The sequence below is a fragment of the Dermochelys coriacea genome, chromosome 7, assembly GCF_009764565.3.
Source record: "Dermochelys coriacea isolate rDerCor1 chromosome 7, rDerCor1.pri.v4, whole genome shotgun sequence".
NCBI lineage: Eukaryota > Metazoa > Chordata > Testudines > Dermochelyidae > Dermochelys > Dermochelys coriacea.
Genome location: NC_050074.1, coordinates 34,354,201 through 34,373,289, shown reverse-complemented (window position 1 = coordinate 34,373,289; position 19,089 = coordinate 34,354,201). Strand labels below are relative to the sequence as shown.

The following is a 19,089-nucleotide window of genomic DNA, read 5'->3' as shown; positions in this document are numbered from 1 at the left end:
CCATGAAAGGTTTTCCTCCTTCCCCCCCTCCCCACCCCCCCACCCCCCGCTGCTGGTGATGGCTTATCTTAAGTGATCACTCTCCTTACAGTGTGTATGATAAACCCATTGTTTCATGTTCTCTGTGTGTGTATATAAATCTCTCCTCTGTTTTTTCCACCAAATGCATCTGATGAAGTGAGCTGTAGCTCACGAAAGCTTATGCTCTAATAAACTTGTTAGTCTCTAAGGTGCCACAAGTACTCCTTTTCTTTTTGCTGAAATTTAGTGTTGATCAGTGCATTATTTTTCACTTGAGAACATAATCCCAACTACACATAGCTGTTAACTCTTAAGAAAGATCTTGGAGTCATTGTGGATAGTTCTCTGAAAACATCCACTCAATGTGCAGCGGCAGTAAAAAACAAAAAGCTAACAGTGTTAAGAACCATGAGGTAAGGGATAGATAAGACGACAGAAAATATAATGCCACTACATAAATCCACAGTATGCCCACACCTTGAATACTGTGTGCAGTTATGATTGCCCTATCTCAAAAAAGATATTAGAATTAGAACAAAGAATGGAAACAAAAATCATTAAGGGTATGGAACAGCTTCCATATGAGGAGAGATTAAAGACTGGGACTGTTCAGTTATGAAAGAGATGGTGAAGGGGGATAGGATAGAGGTCTATACAATCATGATTGGTGTGAAGAAATTAAATAGGAATGTGTTATGTACCACTTCACATAACACATGAACCAAAGAAATGAACAGGCATCAGTTTAAAACATAAGGAAGTACTTCTTCACACAACGCACAATCAACTTGTGGACCTTGTTGCCAGGGGATGTTGTGAAGGCCAAAAGTATAGCTGGGTTCAAGAGGAATTAGATAAGTTCATGTAGGATAGGTCCATCAATGGCTGTTATCCAAGGTGGTCAGGGATGCAACCCCATGCTCTGGGTGTACCTTAACATCGGACTGCCAGAAACTGGGACTACATGACCGGGATGAATCACTCAGTAATTGCCCTGTTCTGTTCATTCCCCCTGAAGCATCTCACAATGGCCACTGTCAGAAGACAGGATACTGGGGTAGATGGACCATTGGTCTGACCCAGTATGGCCCTTCTTATGTAATTTCTTTGGGGCAGGAAGTCTCTGCTTTGCGTCTAGCACAGAGATCATTGTCCAAGCCAAATAATGGATGCCCCAGTGTACCCCTCCCATGGAAAAACATATGGGGTGGGGCTGTAGAGGAGGCTTTCTCCATCTCTTTCCACTCAGGAGAGGGACTTGCCCCTATGGTGGAAAAAGTCATGTAGTTGCCCCTAAACTTATGTCTCTGATGGTCCCTCCCCCAGATCTTAACTGCACCAGTTAGGACTCCCCTTGGCCAGACCCGCTTTCTGGTCCTCTGTGTGGAGAGTCTCTCCTCCAGGATTCGGTATGGAGCTGGGAGGTGGACAAAACACACCCTGGCTTGGCCACCCCATGCCACTTCCTAGGCCTATCTAGTCTCCACCCTCTTCCTGCTCAGACCCCAAAGAAAGTCCTTCTCCTTGTCTGGGGGGAGGCACACAGGATGGTACCACAGAGGTGACCACATCCCCTTCTACTCAAAATGGAGAGATCCATCTGTAGATGGTCCCCTCTGTGCCCAGTTCACAAGGAGGACACTCCAGTATGACAAAGGTGTTATTCAGATTTCTTAACTTGTTTAAGATACATCTATTAATGCAATGCTTGGGTTATTATGAAGAATGAACAGAGATGCTCTGGGCTGGTGGAGGGATGACAGGATCAGGACAAGACTTAATAAGGGCCAACATGTGATTGGCCAGATGCAGAATGCCCTTTCAGCTGTTACCACTGTACAGCACAAGTGACTTACAAGCCTAATGATGTAAATAAGCACCCCCAAAAATCACTAGGACAAGTTATTTCCAACCCTGTTAAATCTTTTATTCATATTAAAACCAGAGAGACTCTATAAGTTGCTTTGATGCTAATTAATGAATATAACCATTTGAAATGAAAGATGTGTGAATCCCCATTAATGCCGATTGCCACAGATCTATTATCCCCTCTTGGCTTGATATTGAGCCAAATGAGTTCATTATGACTAACACTACAACAGTGAATACAAATGAATTAGTGATTACCATATTATAGCATTACTGTGGCCAATATTTTCCCCTGGACTCTGAAAGGGAAGAGGAGAAATGCCTGGTTCTCTATCATGAGACTATTTTAGGAAATCATGTCAAGAAAGGAAAGACACTTCTGACCTTGAAAATGAAGAAGAAAACTTTTGGCAAGAGAAGATATTTGCCTAGAGCAAGAGTTCTCACAAGAAATTTTCTGATGGCCTGAGAGCATGGCTACCAACTCTTCCTAGGGGCCACTCTGACAATTTTTCCTAAAATACTTAATTAACTTTAAGAGAAACAAATAAATATGCACAGATACATAAATAAATTACAATGACTTGGACATGTAGGTTTTTTTGCAGACTCAATAAAAATAACGTACAGTTCTCTATTCTTTACTGGACCTAAAGAGAATAGAAACAAAATAAGGGGCTTTGCACATTCTTCTCTATTTTGTTGTTGTTTCTTTTGCTTTTTTGTCTGCCTTTTTTTTATTATTATTATTAAAGACATGCTAACTAGTAAGGCTGCTGCTGTGAAAACTGATTTATGTATATTTGTATGCATCACTTTTCACAGCAGACTTACCAGCTAGCTGGGAGGCAGTGAAGAGTGATATTAACAAACATACAAATATCACTTTTCATAGCAGACTTACACAGCCCTGGCAAGCCAGGGGATAAATTGAGCAATGGATGGAGGGGTGGGTAGGGTAGGGAGGCAGTGGGGGCAGGGGCGATGGGGGGCAGGGAAGGGTAAGCCCAGACTGGAGCCCAAAGCCCCCAGGCTGGGGATGGAGCATGAAGCCCTGCAGCCAGAGCCTGGCACCTGGCACCCCAGGGCTGAAGCTGGAAGCCCGAGCCCCACCACCCCAGGAAGGTGGGGAACTCACATCAGCTGCTGCTCCTCTGGCATTCGTGGCTGCAGAGGAGGGCAGGGCCCAACCCCTGCTGGCAGCCCCAGGAGCCACTGCTTCCCCACCCCAATCACTGCCCAGGAGGCTGTGGCCACAAGAAAAGCCTCTGGTGGCCACATTTCAGAAACACTGGCCTGGAGTCATAATCTGGCCCTAGTGTCTCTGGGTCACTAGTACAGCTCTTTTCCCTGCTCTAAGTTTTGTCTTAGGATACTTGCCTGTGCATATCAGGTGATCCTGGCTGCTTTCCTAAATCTATTAGAAGGGCTTTGCAGATTTCTACAATACCTTACCTCTGGGTTTGAAAAGCCCCTAAAAAGGTATTTAGCCAAATTAAACATTAACAAAAGCATTCAGTAACCCTTCTACTTCTCACTCCCAGAGGGAAAGTCTAAACTGATTACAGCCCTGCTGAGGTTCCCTTTCTGACCACACTGGAGGGCCCCCCACCCCCTCTGTGATCCTTCTCCCTCTCACCTCAGGAGCCAGGCAACAACTATTTAAATTAAACCCCCCGCAGTTTCAAAGGAGCAGGCTTGGTGGAATCAAAGCCTCTGTGTCTTGGTCTTCATCCCATAACATACCCGACAATTCCACCCGACACTTATACAAACAGCTGATAGCATACAATTTCCATTTAACATAATCCCTTCTCCTCACCCTCACAGGCCATTTAACAGACAGGTCCTTGGGGGTTACGGGCCATGAGCTGGATCCAGCTGAGAGGTGCTGATGTAACGCCGACAGACCCGGTCGTCGGTAGGCGGTATTGAATTTGGGGCCTCTGGAGCTTAGTGCATGAGCCTCTAGAGCATGATTTAAAAGTCAACTGGCTATTAGCTAAGGCTGTAGAGCAGTCTCCCCCCCCACCTTGGTGGCACTAGATGGGACAGAACACCACACCCAGAAGGTGTGTGGGTTACACTGACACCACTGAATCACCCCACAACACCCATCCCTGGGGCTAGCCAGGCACTGGTTCACCTCCTGGTGCAATTTCAAGTAACCTCAGAGCAGCTTTAACTTGTGCTAGGGTGAAAGTAGATGGACCTGGCCCCTCCACTTGTCACCATAGGCCCCGCCCCTGCCCCTTCTCTTCCTCCCCCCGAGGTTCCATCCCCCCTCTGGCCAGGCTGGAAGCGGTGGATAGCCTGGGCCCCCCTACCTGCGCAAGGTGGGCCCCCTCCAAAAAAAGCAGCCCCAGCCTATGTCCCCACCCCTCAGACCTCTGCCGAGGGCAGGTGGAGGGTCCGTGGCTTCCCACAGCTGCCTGGGCAACTCTTATCATGGCTGGGTTGCGGCTCTGAGGCCCCACCCTAGCTGGAGTCAAGTTGGGGTAAGAGCCACACAAGCAGCTGTGGGGAGCCACTGACCCTTCATCTGCCGTGGGCGCGAGGTCCGGGGGGGGGCCGGGATATGGGCCAGAGGCTGCTCTCATGCTCCCCCACCCCAGGCAGGTGATGGGGCCCGGGCTCCCCGGCCCTGGTCCGGCTTGGCCAGGCTTAAGAAGAAAGAGGAGGGACAGGGACGGGACCATGGAGGGGGAAGAAGTCCTTGCCCTCCCCCAACACACACACTTTTTGGATAGCTCTGCTGCCCCTGACTTGTGCTGGCTGGTAGTGGCTCCTGCCCAGATAAGTACAAACTTTCTAGCCATACTGTTTCTCCAGACATGTCCCCAAAACACCTATACCAGCAGCTGCCAGGGGGTGGGTAGAGCTGGATACACTGGCCCTCTGCAACCTGAAATATGTCCACACAGTCCTCAGCTGCCCTTCTCAGCCCATTTGCACCTTTGGAGCAGCAGAAAGGGGCTATGTCAAGGCCCAGGAACTAAGCTGTGAGCTGTGCTGGTTCTGGCACAGATCCCTCACAACATTGTTCATTTCTTGCTGTTGACAACTCCATTTACAAACTGTAAATGGATCAAAAGGCCAGCTGCAATTAAAAAGACACCCTCTGAAAAGACTCCCTGTTCTATATATTCTTCCAGTAGAGCTGGCTGAAAAGGAATACAGAAGACAAAATGCTTTTTTAAAAAACATGTTTCCATTTAGTGTTGAAATTTTCTTTTCATCTAATTTTCCAACCACCTCTAACCTTCAGTGCCATCTTTCTTTAGAAAGTATAAACAGAGACCACTTCCTAACATGCTGTGATCAGCAGAGAAAAAAAAGAGCTTGTCCTTTTCAGAAGTGAGTTAATTTCATTGGTGTCATGCAAGAATCATGTTGACAGTCTTTTCTTGGAAACTGCAGTAAAGGGTGCAGATATAAATTCTGACATCGTTAATTTCTGCTGCCTTCAAAACACTGTCAGCTACATGTGCCTGGGGGACACACTACCAGTTCATCACCTGCCAAGAGGTCATTTTCAGATTAGCTCCAATTTTTTCAAAAAGCTCCCATGCTTTTCCTTCAGTGATTTATCTGCTGCGAAAATGGTAGGCCAGTAGCTGCTGGGACACTGTTAGCATTGCATAGCCAGCTTTAGCCAGAGAAGTTCTTAGCTCACAAATTAATATCAGATTCCTTGTTCTGCCTCATTTATATTTTACTTTTTAATCCAGTGTAGATACAGGCATGGATTGTCTGATCCAGGAACAAAGCTTGATCCATTATGTTGAACTTAAGAAACTGACAAAAGGAAACAGAGGCCCCAAACCTGCTCATACTTTTGCACATGTTTAGCTTGACACACAAGTAGTCTCATTGAGCTCATTCTTTGGGAAAACTATGTCCAAAAATGTTCTGTAGAAGTGCCATTTCTTTATACCTTGCATTACTGATGAAAGCAAAAATAGTATTCTGCCCCTAATAGTCAATATTTTCCAAGGAGTGGGTTGCTCTCAGCACACAGACCCCAACTTACGGGTATGGTACAGAACTCGGAATAGCATCTCCAGTTTCTTGCTCTCAGATGACCTTTCTCATGGGAATTCTAAAAATCTGCTCTAAGCTAGACATGCCTTTCAAAGTAGTTTGGGTGTTGCTGGTATGAGTCTCACACCAGTGTGAAAGAGGAGTAACTCCATTTTACTGATGTAAAAATGAATGTGAGATCAGCATCGGACCAGAAGAATCTAATTTATATGATTTTCTAAGTGATGCTTTGCTGCCAAAAAAGTGAAATAACTTCATAATTAGATGTACGCAGTTCAGTTTGTCTCAACATGTGTTTCTCAGTTGCCTGCACATTCTCTATTATTCCAGCCAGTGTGTCTGCTGTATCCAATCTTTCCTCAGTTTTGCAGACTCTCTCAGGTCACTTCTAAATTTGCCTCCTTGTCTAGGGGTTTAAGCACAGAACTGAGAACCAGAGACACCCAACTTCTAATTTGCTCTGTATCTTGACTCAAGTCACTAATCTCATGCTGTAAAACAGGGGCGATACCTGTATCAGAGTGACATTATGATGATCAATGTTTGCACAGTACTTTAATCTGACAAACACTAATCAGTTCCTGTTTTTCTTTGCTGGAAGAACCTTCCAAATTACCAGAGATCCAAGAGATTATCCTTTTGCCTCAAATGTGGCTATTGCTTTAACTTCCTGGTATCAGGTTACCTCCTTAAATATTAGTTACAGTTTTCTGATACCTCCAAAGGGTGTTGAGAACAAGGATTTTCCCTGCTGTTATGCAGGCAAGGTATCTTCATTATCTCACAGCTAAGCTACCGTGTTGTTTTGTTTATTTTATTTTTTTCTTCTTTTTGTCTTCATCCTCTGTCTGGTTTGCACACCTACAAGCAAGTATCCTCTGGCCCACTGAATAACTAGTGTTTATTAGCATCACTGATAGCACTACTGAAAATTGCTCTTTTTTCTCTTGTAACTATGAAGTTTTAACCTTAGAAGGTCATTGCTCCCTGTTGATTAATTACTTCTGTAAGGAATGCGGGATAGCCTTTATTAAAACCATGCCTATCAAGTGAAACAATGTCTCAATCACAAGTATCAGCTCTAGCATTCAAAGTGGGCCACAGAATTTCAGATTTCACATTAAAATATTAGATGTCTTTGAATAAATGAATAAAAGAAGAAACTGCTTTGAATCATATCATATCCTAGTCACCGTCTAATAATCTTTGCTACAAGGCGGCTTGATTCTGTTCTTGTTCAAATCATTGTTAGACCTGCTAGAGCTTGTTTTTAACATAGAAAATGAATCCACACCCCAGAAAAGATCACACCTCTCTGAGCCATCTAGGTCTCCTGGGAGTAGAAAGTCTTGGCCTTGTTACTCTCTCTTTGCCCTACTTTACTTCCTAAGGTCCATTCACTCTCTTCATCTCCTGGCACACCCCAATACCAGGATTATCCCTTGTAACACTACCTCTGCAGGTACTTTTTCTGCTAGCAGCCTCCCTTCCTCTTACCCCATTTCCGCAGTCATTACCAAAGGACTAGCATGCTTGGATCCCTACTGCTTCCATCCCCTTTCTCCTTCAAGGCAGCACTCCATCCAGCTGTTATCTACTCCCCCATCCACCTTGTTCTTGGATTTTAACCCAGGTCTTCCCCTCTTACTCTCATCATTATAATCTCAGTTTAGTAACTAACGCTGAGGTTTCTTGCCTGTGATTTGCTATCCCATCTACCTGTTCCTGTAATCTCATCCCTTCCTACCTACTCATCTCTCACCCACACTCTGTCTCCTTTATTCACCTTTTAAACCTCTCTTCTGACACCTACTCTGAAGTTGAGACACAGCTGTGGGTAGCCTATATTATTTACCAAAACCTATGTATTGCAACACGGCCAACCATCACCAGACCCACTTTATTTGTATGTTGTACCCCTTTCTGCAAAGAAGTCTGTTAGTCTTACTAAAGGGTGAGCAATTCAGGGCATGAACTGTTCTTTCCTTTGTGCTTGTACAGCACCTATCACACTGGGGACACAACCAGTAAAATAAAATCATTCTTCTTGGGTTCCAGGGACACTCAGTTGCTTGGATCCAAACAATTGTAGCTTTCCATCTGCTAGGCCCTCATTTTCACTGCTGCAATTGTTCCATCTCTCCCCTCCATTTAGACATCCTGCTCCTTGATTTTTCCCTATACCGTTAAACCACAGCATTCTGAACAAGACAGATATTGCTACTACAGTCTGTCTATTACTTCCTTTCCTTCAGGGCTGCTGAGCCAAACACCATAATCTGATTATCTGGCTGATGAGACACTAAGCAAACAGCCAAATACTTCTCCACACCAACCAGCCTGAAAGGGAATATTCTTTTACATAAAACTCAAACCCACAATATTTAAATGGGATGGAAGTTTCATAAGTGGGCTTTTAATCACCCCTGAAAAGAAGAGCCAGAAAGGCAAATTACAAGACTTTACAGAAATAGGGTGAATTTATAAAGAGTTATCAAATTCAACAGAAACAAGGGGTAGGAAATCTTGTTTTACAGCTTCTCTTCAAATTTTTCACTTTTCCCATTAAAATAAAAGGCTCGTGAAAGAGCTTTTCACAAGAGAAAACTGAAAGTGGAGCATTTGTTAGGACAAAAAGCATTTCCATAGATATGAAAATTTTGTTCTTACTGGACAACTTGGCCCAAGGCAAAAAGGAAAGCAAAACAGAATTTAGAAAACAGATCTTGTGAAAAATTGTGAAATTCTAAGGAGCTGTGGAGAGTATTAATTACCATGAAATGTAGAAAACGAAATCTAGCCATTTACATGAAGTTTCTCACTTCTTCATGCTTTTCAAATATCTGATGCCATTTCTGAGTTTTCAAATTGAAAATGGGTATGTTACTTCTGAAGCATCCTAACTGCAGCAGGCTCCTGCCTTTCAAAGAACCTTTGTCCTCATGAAAAATACTCCAACAAAGGAATTTAGCATTACACAAAAATGTTTGCATAGGAAGTATTGCAAGGGGAAACAGTGTAGTTTGTCACAGGTTTTTAAACTTATGATCTTCCTAAGATACCATTGTCTCAGCCAATATAGAAACACCCTCAAAACAGAGATTTCCTCCAAACCAAAAAGCTATGGCCTTGCTGTTGGAGGATGAAATTAGATAGTCTTTATGACGTCCCATAAATTCCTTTAGCTCTTACCAAGATGTTACATCTTCCCCATGTCTGATCAGCAAGAATTTTTTTGATCTATGCTATTTAACAAAGTGATTAATTAAATTTATGTTCTACAATCAAGAACGTAGGTCTCACAAGTGACTAATGATTTTGAGTGCCCAACTTCAGACATTTTAAAGAAGACTGATTGTCTGAGGGCAGTTACCCAGCAGTTCTGAAAATCTGACTCCAGGGGGTGTCTCAAGATGGACACCTTAAAGTTGTGACCCCCCAAAAAATCACGACTCACTTTTGAAAATTTAGGCTGAACTTACTGTTGTGCATTTCTGTACTTCCCATCTCTGCAATATTATTCTAAGCACATTTACCATAAGTTCCCCACTGCTAATAACTATCAGCCTCTAGACACCCAACAGGATCCCCTCCACTGCTAAGCTCAAAATTAGGCAGGTGTCCAAATATGGATTTAGGAACCTAACTGTCAGATGCCAGTGTTTGTAGCATAGTCAGTTTGTAGGATATTTTATTTGGTTTAAATGGCTACAATCCCCCTGAGCCCATTATTAAATGGAATTCACTACAAATTTAAATGCTTTTCCAGAACAGGAATCAAAATACCCTGATCATCAAGCCGAGTAAGAGATTTACCATTTATGAGTGTTGAGTTGAGTTATCCAGGGCTAAGGTAGCAATTACTCAACTATGGGGAAATTTCATCCTTCAATCCCCTTCTATAATACTTTTTCTTAACTGAAGAGCAGGGCCCCCATCATGTGATGCACTGTACAAACAGAGTACTAGAAAGTCCCTGGCCCGAACAGCTTACCATCCAAATAATGTATGTTTATCTCCTGCCACTTGACCCTTGAAGTTAATTATCGTTTGTCATCACTAACTCACAGAATGGTGCTAAGTGCTTTAAGAAGAACTGCATCTTCTGTTTAAATAATTAACAGTATTAACTTGAATATTCTGAAAGTACCACCAATCTCAGCTTTCCCAGGGGTCTTTAAATCTATTAGACAACCTCATACTCACTAAAATGAACAAGATTCTCTACCACAGTCCTCTCCAGTTCAAAGTGGGCCAGATGCTTAGCTGGTGTAAACTGGCATAGCTCAATTGAAGACAATGGAATTACACCAATTTACAAAATTGAGGATCTGGCCCATATCTTACTGCTCTTTTTGGTGGGGAGCAGATGGTGGGGGGGGGAGGCGAAGATAAAGTTGACCTCCTTGACAACTTTCTAGCCTGCAAATGATACTCTAGGTTGGCTAGAATTATTTGAAGTAATGCAGTAAATATGCTGTTGGAGAAGTCATAACACTCCAAGAAAGCAACACAGTTTGAAAAGACAAAATGGCTACCTGAGAGAGTCCACCGAAGACTATCCATTACATCACCATCACAGGAAAGATTTTAACCAGCTCCTAAGGAGATGCTAGAGAACTTGGTTCATCAATGAGATGAAGCTAGAACAGAGATGGGCAAAATATGGTCCTCAGGCCACATCCTGCCCCTGAGTTCCCGACTGGGGAGGCTAGCCCTCGACCCCTCCCATGTTGTTCCCCCTCCCCTGCAGCCTCAGCGCTGCTAGGGCTCTGGCCCGCTGCTCCTGCCGGGCAGCACAGCATGATAAGGGGGCAGGAGGTTCTGGGGGCAGTTAGGGGACAGAGTGGGGGGGGTTGGATAGACATGGGAGTCCAAGAGGCCTGTCAGGGGGCAGGGGGTATGGATAGGGGTTGGGGCAGTCGGGACAGGGAGAAGGGGCAGTTGGATAGTGGCTGGGGTCCTGGGGGGCGGTTAGGGGTGGGGGTCCCAGGAGGGGGTGGTGATGTAATGCAATGAGCGTATACATGCACATGAAGCTCATAAGCTCATATTTATTACTAATGGGAGGCAGGGACGTTCCATGGACATTGCTAGCGAAATATGCTCCTTATCCTGCAGACACATATTTTAATGGAAATACGTATTGCAGAGAATGGCTTGAAAGTTTTAGCTGTAAGAAAAGAAAGTAACACTCACCTGCAACTGACAAATGATATTATTTAATCAAGACTGCATTGTTTATTGTGCAGTTACTTATCAATTAGAGTCTAGCTTTTCCAGGCAGTAGGCAGCATTCCTTCCTGCAGACTATTGGTGTGGGGCCTAGGAAGCCAAAAAATCCATTCAATTACCTTTAAATGCAGTTACAAGGCAATAACAGTGGGCCTGCCTTGTAAGTTGCTATAATTCTTTTAATTGCTAGGCTCTTCGGGCCTGCTGAGCCTGAGGACCACAATAACGATCTGCACAATGTGATTAATTAGGACGATGGAGAAGATGTCATGCTCTAATGTGGTGACATTCTACAGGCTTGTTACTGCTGCTACTTTAGAATAAATACTGACTAATATGTGATCCACCTGGTAGATTATTTCTTCTTGGATAATCCTTGACCAAAAAAAGTACTGGAAATCTTTCTTACAAGGCATCTGAACTCTTCTCCCACAATCTCTATTCTCTCCAAACTTTTTCCCCCACTAAAAACGTTACAGCTTTGCAAAGGTCATTACATACACGTCTCAAAACATAAAACTGCTTTTGATTTTTGGCTACACATGCGTAATGTAATACAAAATGCCACTGACACCTGTGGACACTTATTTAATGTCCTGGAAAGAACACAGCTTGGAAGATTTCAGAGTAGCAGTCGTGTGAGTCTGTATTCGCAAAAAGAAAAGGAGTACTTGTGGCACCTTAGAGACTAACAAATTTATTTGAGCACAAGCTTTCATGAGCTACAGCTCACTTTGTCGGAATGCATCATCATAAGCTCACGAAAGCTTATGCTCAAATAAATTTGTTAGTCTCTAAGGTGCCACAAGTACTCCTTTTCTTAGTCCGAAAGGTGACATTTGAATAATAGAGTGGACCTTTCATAATCAATTCCCCCTAGCACAAAAAAATTGCCTTTTGGCAGAATTAGACAACAAATAAGGGAGCAATGTATCTCCATCTTTTTTAAGTTGGGAGTGATGGCATGGTCTCACTTCACTTCCGACAGTTGTAGTACAGTTTGAAACCTCTGCCCTGCCCTATGGACTTGGGGAAAAACTGCAGAGAGAAACCAGCCAGTAGGACCAGCCGCCAAAGCAGCCAAAACAGGGCTCTGGACATTCAAAGGACTCTCTACAGTTTTGTCTGGACTTTCACTGCCCTGTGCTGATTGGCTGTTTGCTCCAGCCCTCTCGCTGTCTCCCAGGGTGTGTCTACATTGCCCTCAGGAGGTGTAATTATAGCACATGAAGGCATACACAAGCTACTTTTGATCTAGCTAAATCAAAGCTACTTGAAAGTAACAATAGCAGTGAAGCCACAGCATCCTGGACAGCGTCTCTGGCTAGCCACTCCAGTATGCACACAGACAGGGCCAACTCCAGGCCCCAGCGTTCCAAGCAGGTGCTTGGGGCGGCAGTTGGAAAGGGAGGGCAATTTGGCGGCAGCTTCTCTGTTCTGCCCGCCTTTGCCGGCTGCAAATCGGCAGCAGCTTCTTCCTTTTGCCGTCCGCGGCAGCAGTTTTTTTCACTGCTTGGGGCGGCAAAAACTGTAGAGCCAGCCCTGCACACAGGTTTCTGGGCAGGGAGGTAGCCTGTGCCACCACCCCTGCTACCCTGACGACACCGCTATTGTTATTTGAGCTAGACTAGAGCCGACTCTGGTACACCTACACCAGGAGCAATCGCATCTCCTGACTGCAGTGTAAACATACCCAGTCTCCATCTCAGCGTCACTCCACACTTGCCCCTCTTACCCTCTACCCTGTCCCCTTCATGCTCCATCCCTTCAATGTCTCCTCTCCCTTCACTTCCCCCACCTCCTCCTCCCACACACAATTTGCTTATCCCTTTCTCACTAAACCTCACCTTAAAAAAATCATGGAACTAACATACATGGCATCCCATTGTTCACTCAGTATGTGTTTTACCCCTGCTCCCTGCCCTGTGTCTGACCTGTCTATTTAGATTGTAAGTTCTTCAGGGCAGGGACTGTTACTCCGTGTTTGCATGGTGCCTAGCACAGTGGGGCCCCACTTTTGGTTTGCCCTCATGCACTGCAATAATAAACATGATTAATAAATAATAATAAAGTTGTATTCTCACTCATAATAGGAAGCAGCTGGAGCAAGATGGACCCCTTTTCTGTCCCTGCTCCTGATTGGAGCAGCTGCAGCAAATCAAAAGCAGGGATTCCTCATTCCCACTGAGCAATGGCAATTTTTCTCCTCTTCCCATCTCACTGCTGTTCAAACAGCACAGAAGAAAAAAAGCACTTAATACATATCTGGTAGATGGAATGCAGCATTGCATACAGCATTCCAAGGGAAGAAGTGTTAAACTTCACTGTGAGTGAAATAGATTTTCACTATTAGAGAATTCAAAGTCCAGAGAAGTAAACTGAAGAAATTCTGGACTTTCACTCCTTTCAACATATTAGAATTAAGGTCACTAATAGTGGGTTCCACTATATATACACAACAGAGATAAGGAAGTACCTAAAACACTGTGGCTCTATGTAGAGGCATCTATTAGAAAATGGAACAGCCTCACTATCTAAGAGGATGATCTCCTTGATTATAAGAGAGAACATCCATGTAATGTTATAATTAGATATAATACCGCCTTAGGCTGTGAGCGAGCTTGGCGGCTCTCAAAAGTGGGTTTAACTGTACTTGGATGGTTAAAACCCAGTGTTCTTTAAAAAGTAGTTTGAGTGATTCAGTAGGTGGCACTCTTCCTCTCAGAGTCAGTGCTGACTCTATTGCATAGCGGTATGGGGTACTCTGCTTTTGGAGAGGCTGTCTTCTTTCAAATGAAAAATATAAGCTAAAGGCAGGCCTGTTGGCCCCAGGCTTCTCTCCAAATACCAGTGTAACTACATTCTGCCTATAAAAGAGTTCCCCCTGCAGTTTCAGATAGGTATTCTTCCCTCCCTAAACTGATGTAACAATATTCTGTGCTGTTAAGAGATTGCACTGTTAAACCCAGATGTGGTTGCATTTGGAAAAGATAGCTAAAGTTTTCAGATGTAGGTGTCTAAAGTGAGGTACTAAATGAAATTACCTTGTTTTCATAGATGTTGTGCACCCATAACTCCCATAGAAGTCAAAGGAAACCACAAATGGTCAGGACCTGGGCAGGTTTTTTTGTTCTTTTTTGTTTTCACCTAACTTGTGGCACTTTCATTTGACAATTGGGGACCTATACAGTTAATTTTTATGGCTGCCCTGGAGCGGTTGGTGGGTCATTGAAATAACAATGCAAATTGGTTGGCAAATTGATTTGTGGTCAAAGTTTAAATAATGAAGTTATTTCACATATAACTACAAAGCTCTTGCTTTGTCTCATTGTGCTGACAGTACAAGAATATTAAACATTAGTTATCCAGTGCATAGCCAGAGTATTCATAAACACCACAAACAAGGAAACAGTTTTCCTATGCACTCGTTTTTAATGATCACTTTGTATTCCCAGACATTTCACTCTGACAAATGAGTTACGTTAGCAGGACACAGTCTCTCATTGTGATTATTGCTATGCATAGGGCTTCGCTATGCTTTATCTGAGAGGCTCTTGCAGCATGAGTCCCTACAAACTGTATAGAGAAGCATAGAACAACAATGCTGCTTCTATCAGTGCTGTTTCCAAAGAGGGTTCTTTTTTCAGTACACACAATCCTCTCCATACAAATATTCAAACACAAAACCACGCTTGTACTGTGGACAAAAAAAATTAAAATTAAGTCAGAGTTAGACAGCGACTTACATTTTTGCAAATGGACATTTCATACCAGCAGGTCACTATAACAGTGGGAAATTTCTGATCAAAAAATTCCTTAAGTGCATACTTAAGGAAACACACTGTGTACGTGGGGGTAACAGATTCCTAAGTGGCTAGCCCACATCTCTCAAACGTCTAAACAGAAGAAGACTGCCTGAGCGTCTGAGGGCACAGCAGTTTGAATCCCACACGAACCTCCCTTTCGTGAGATGGACCCCATCTTCTGGAGGTAACAAGGATTGAACCAAGAGCTCTGCAACTTGAGCTAAAGGATTAAGTGCTGTAATTGGCAGCTGTAACTGATCCCCAATTGTGTATCAGGGATGCGTAACATAAATGTAATCCCAGTGCCCATGTGTGTCGCCTTTTGTGTTTATTTTTCAAACAAATTCTAGCAAAATGAGCTTAGTGGCAAGAACACTTGCTGAAAAAGCAAACAAAGCAACATTCCAGAATATTTATAGAAAGCAAATTTCATAAATGTAATTGTAAATATTTGCTCCAGAAATCTGATTCTAGGAGTTACGATGCTCAATTTAGGGAACAGAAACTTACCAACAGCCCAGTGTCTCCCTCCTTTTTCAGTTATTGAATACTTGCAACCAGACATCTCCAAAAATTATTCAGCAAATAATTTCAAATAAACACAATTAGAGAAAATTGCTGTCTATTCTTGGACAGAGGCGACGTTTGTTGTGACTTTTTCACCCACCTCTATTTACCTATCACCCCAGAGATATTTGGAGATAATTAATGTTTGTAATGTGTTTTACAGTTCTCAGATAAGCATTGCTACACTGTTACCATGTAAAGCATTAATATTTAACTATTTTATACTAGTACAAAATCTCACATACCCTGAAACTGTAATGCCCTTTTGATACTGAGGTTATTCTTCTGAATCTCTTCTTTCCATATCTAGTGACACAAGGTAATAGGCCTGATTTTTAAAATGGTTCTAAGCTGGCACTTTCACATTCACAATCAATTGCAGGCATAAAACTGAGTGAAAAACTGGAGGCTGCTTTTCTCAAGTCAGGCCCTGTATTTCATTGAGTAATTTTTCTTGCAAATGTGCAGTTATAAAGTAGAATGTAAATAGACTCCTCCTAAAGAAAACGAACCACTGAATAGTGTGTCATGAAGTAAGGCAAGTCTAAGTATTTCTACAATTTAGGACATTTCTTCAAAAGAAAATTGCTTTTAGAGTTTATAGAATCTTTTTGGAGACCAGCCTGCTGCAGAACTGGCTCTAGGCACCAACAAAGCAAGCACGTGCTTGGGGAGGTACAATTCCAGGGGAGGCATTCCGGCTACCCCTTTTTTTGTGGGGGGGGAGGCCTTGAAATTTTTTGCTTGGGGTGGCAAAAAACCTAGAGCCAGCCATGGTCTGCTGTCAAGTAAAGGTAACAAAAACTGTATGTAACCCCTCTTTAGGGGTGGGAAGAGAAAGCTTTCTACAAGTAAGTCTCCGTATAATTACACTATTTAAATTGGAGGTATTCAGCACCTTTCAAACGCTTAGTGCTAAATGCTATCTGGAAATTGGCTTTAAAAAGGTGAGGTTATAGTAAGTTATCCTATTCTAGATTTCAAAATTAACTCAATTAGATGACAGCACTGAAGATATTACTACAATCTAAACAGACATTTCTAATATTTTGTGTTTGATTGCAAAACAAACTCAGTTGGTGATAACAGGATATGAAATGTAATTTCAAGTATGTCTTAGTAGTAAATGTGCAACAGCATCTCCCTCTAAAGGTAAGCCACCCCACACACTCTGCTGTAGTCAGATCTGCAGCTGGTGTTGGCAGCCCAGTTCCTGTCCAAGTGGAGGAAACTGATCACTCTGGTTGTCAAAGAGAAACGGTTACATTTTGCAGAATAAATTGATGCTTCCAGCAGACATGCAGCGCTACAAAAACAAATATAATTAAGAGACTGAAATAGCTTTCTGCCAAATTTGGATGTAACAAAAAAACCCCAAAAATACCCAACCAGCATTAAGGTAGAAAACACGGATTGCTTTTTTACTCAATTAAATCTAATTAAGCCTCGATTGGATTGTTCTTAGTTTAATAATGGCATTCCTCAAAATTACAGCAATTTACCAGGAACTTTTGACTCCGTATAACTACCTTCTTCTAGAATAGCCATCATTTCTTTTAAAAAGTAGATTCTCTTCAGATGGGAAACCTGCCTCTGATCCAGCAACTTCATGACCCAGTGCAATGGAAGGTGTCAGTTTTGTCTTGATTTTTGGTTAATGCCATATACCATGGCTGAACAAGAAATGCTATGGTAATATAACTTGGCAAATCATCCAGACTTAGAAAAATATATCTGGCTACTCCTTTTAATCCAGGTGGTTCTTTGTTGTTGGCCTATTAGTATTGATTTAATAACAGATAGTGGGATTCATGAAAACTGTTCCAATTCTAGAAGTAGGGCCTTCTATTTGGCTGAGATACTCTGGTGTTCATTACTTGCTGCAGAACATCTAAATGAAGCTTGTTTGCTGTACATTACTGAAGGATACTGAATTTTAAAAAGCAGGGCACAGCATCTTTCTTGGACATCCTGTTGCTCAAGCATCTGATGTCAGCATTGATTAGAACTCGGCATCACGCTGGCATTCAGGCCCTGTCACATCATGCATTCAAATCACCACCATCAGCACAACAAAGACATTTAATGTCTCATTCCCAGTGGGACAGTCCCAGATTTCCATTCTCAGCCTCGTGTCCTGCTGTAGTACCATGGCGCAGGAGACAGAAAGGCCCACATTTACAGTATTATTGTTAGTAATTGCATCAAAGTTTTGGCAGTCTCCTCAGTGACCTGGTTCTCATTCCAGCACTGCAGAAGAACCTGCCAAACACTCTTACCTTCACCTATGAGCGGGGAAGGAAAGAGGCCGAAGTAGTTTATTTTTTAATTCATGGCCCATAAGCACCAAGAGAGCAGTCACAGCAAGCATTTAATAGGGCTTCACAGATCACTTCATTGCGTTCAAATGTAGCTAGGGAGATTAAAAAAATTAAAAGATTAAAAAGAGAAGCAGGTAACTATCAATTCATTCCCCCCCAAAAGTGACAACCCAGTACTAATAAGCAGAGAGTCTTCCAATTAGTGTCCAAGGCCTATGATATTTAATGGCTTAATCTGTTTACAAGGCCGCTCAGTTGTCAGGACTCTCAGCCCCCTTACTGTCACCCCTTTTTGACCCGAGTGGCTAGTCAAAGTTTGGGGCCCCAGGGAGGTTCCAGTTGGGAGCAGAAATTGGTGATAGAGTCCGGTATTTTCTTCAATGCAATCTTGTTTATTTGCAAGGGATATACAAGGTCCTGCTTCTCTGACCTTCTGTGTCTTTTATCCCAGCTTGACTTTTTTCACAAACAAGCCTACCTGGACAGTCAAATCCTCTGCCTTCATGGTTCTAGTTTCTGGGCAGATTAGTAGGCCTTGTTTTAGGTGTGGTCTCTTAATTGTCTCACAACTATCCGAACTGAAGAACATGTTCACACATCAGTTTTAACTCAACCTATAACAAAGGTTTAACCCAGTCACAACATTATTTATTTGGCAGATAATCATGTATCACAATCTCTTCAAGGCCAGATTAATGAAAATGACCCAGGGCCTAAGCGTGTGGAAGGAGGCACCTCAGCTTCTAAAATCATCACCTAAGAGTGCCCCAAACACGGGCTGTTCAGCAGTGACATTAGGGGCGTGATTTTCAAGAGAAGCTAATTGATTTTTAGGAGCACAGAAGTCCCATTGAAAATTCAACCTAGAACCCCACCCAATTTCTACAACCGCAGGGCAATAATATATATGGCCCAAATTCCCTTTATATGCTGGACAATGATAAAAAGGTAAAAGCTCTATATTAGTCAAACCAGGTAAGGATGCAGAATATTGAAAGCCAGTTAAAGGAGGCATCAGCAGAACAGCAGAAAGCTAAGGGTTTGCCACAGTTACAACCCTGGGAATGCCAGCAGCAGCAGCTATGCTAATCACGCTTCCACTTGAAAAAAGAGTACAGTTCCCCCTCTCTCTCGCTGTGGCACAAAACCTAACATGCAGATGTATGCCATTTCTCAGAGTAATTTTAAAAAGGGCATGTCTACACTTAAAATGCTACAGTGACAGC

At 42.9% G+C, this 19,089-nt stretch overlaps 1 long non-coding RNA gene across 2 annotated transcripts in view; it reads right to left on the bottom strand.

Moving 5' to 3' along the window:
- Positions 1–19,089, bottom strand: part of LOC119858927 — an 89,176-nt gene that overhangs the window by 12,979 nt on the left and 57,108 nt on the right. The window contains exons 6-7 of one of the 2 annotated variants that reach the window (XR_006282943.1): positions 17,822–17,955; positions 13,254–16,848 (exon numbers count right to left, since the gene is read on the bottom strand). The exons of the other annotated variant lie outside the window; for it this stretch is intronic. This is a non-coding gene — a long non-coding RNA (uncharacterized LOC119858927). The remainder of the gene's footprint in view (positions 1–13,253; positions 16,849–17,821; positions 17,956–19,089) is intronic. 2 annotated transcript variants of the gene reach the window in all.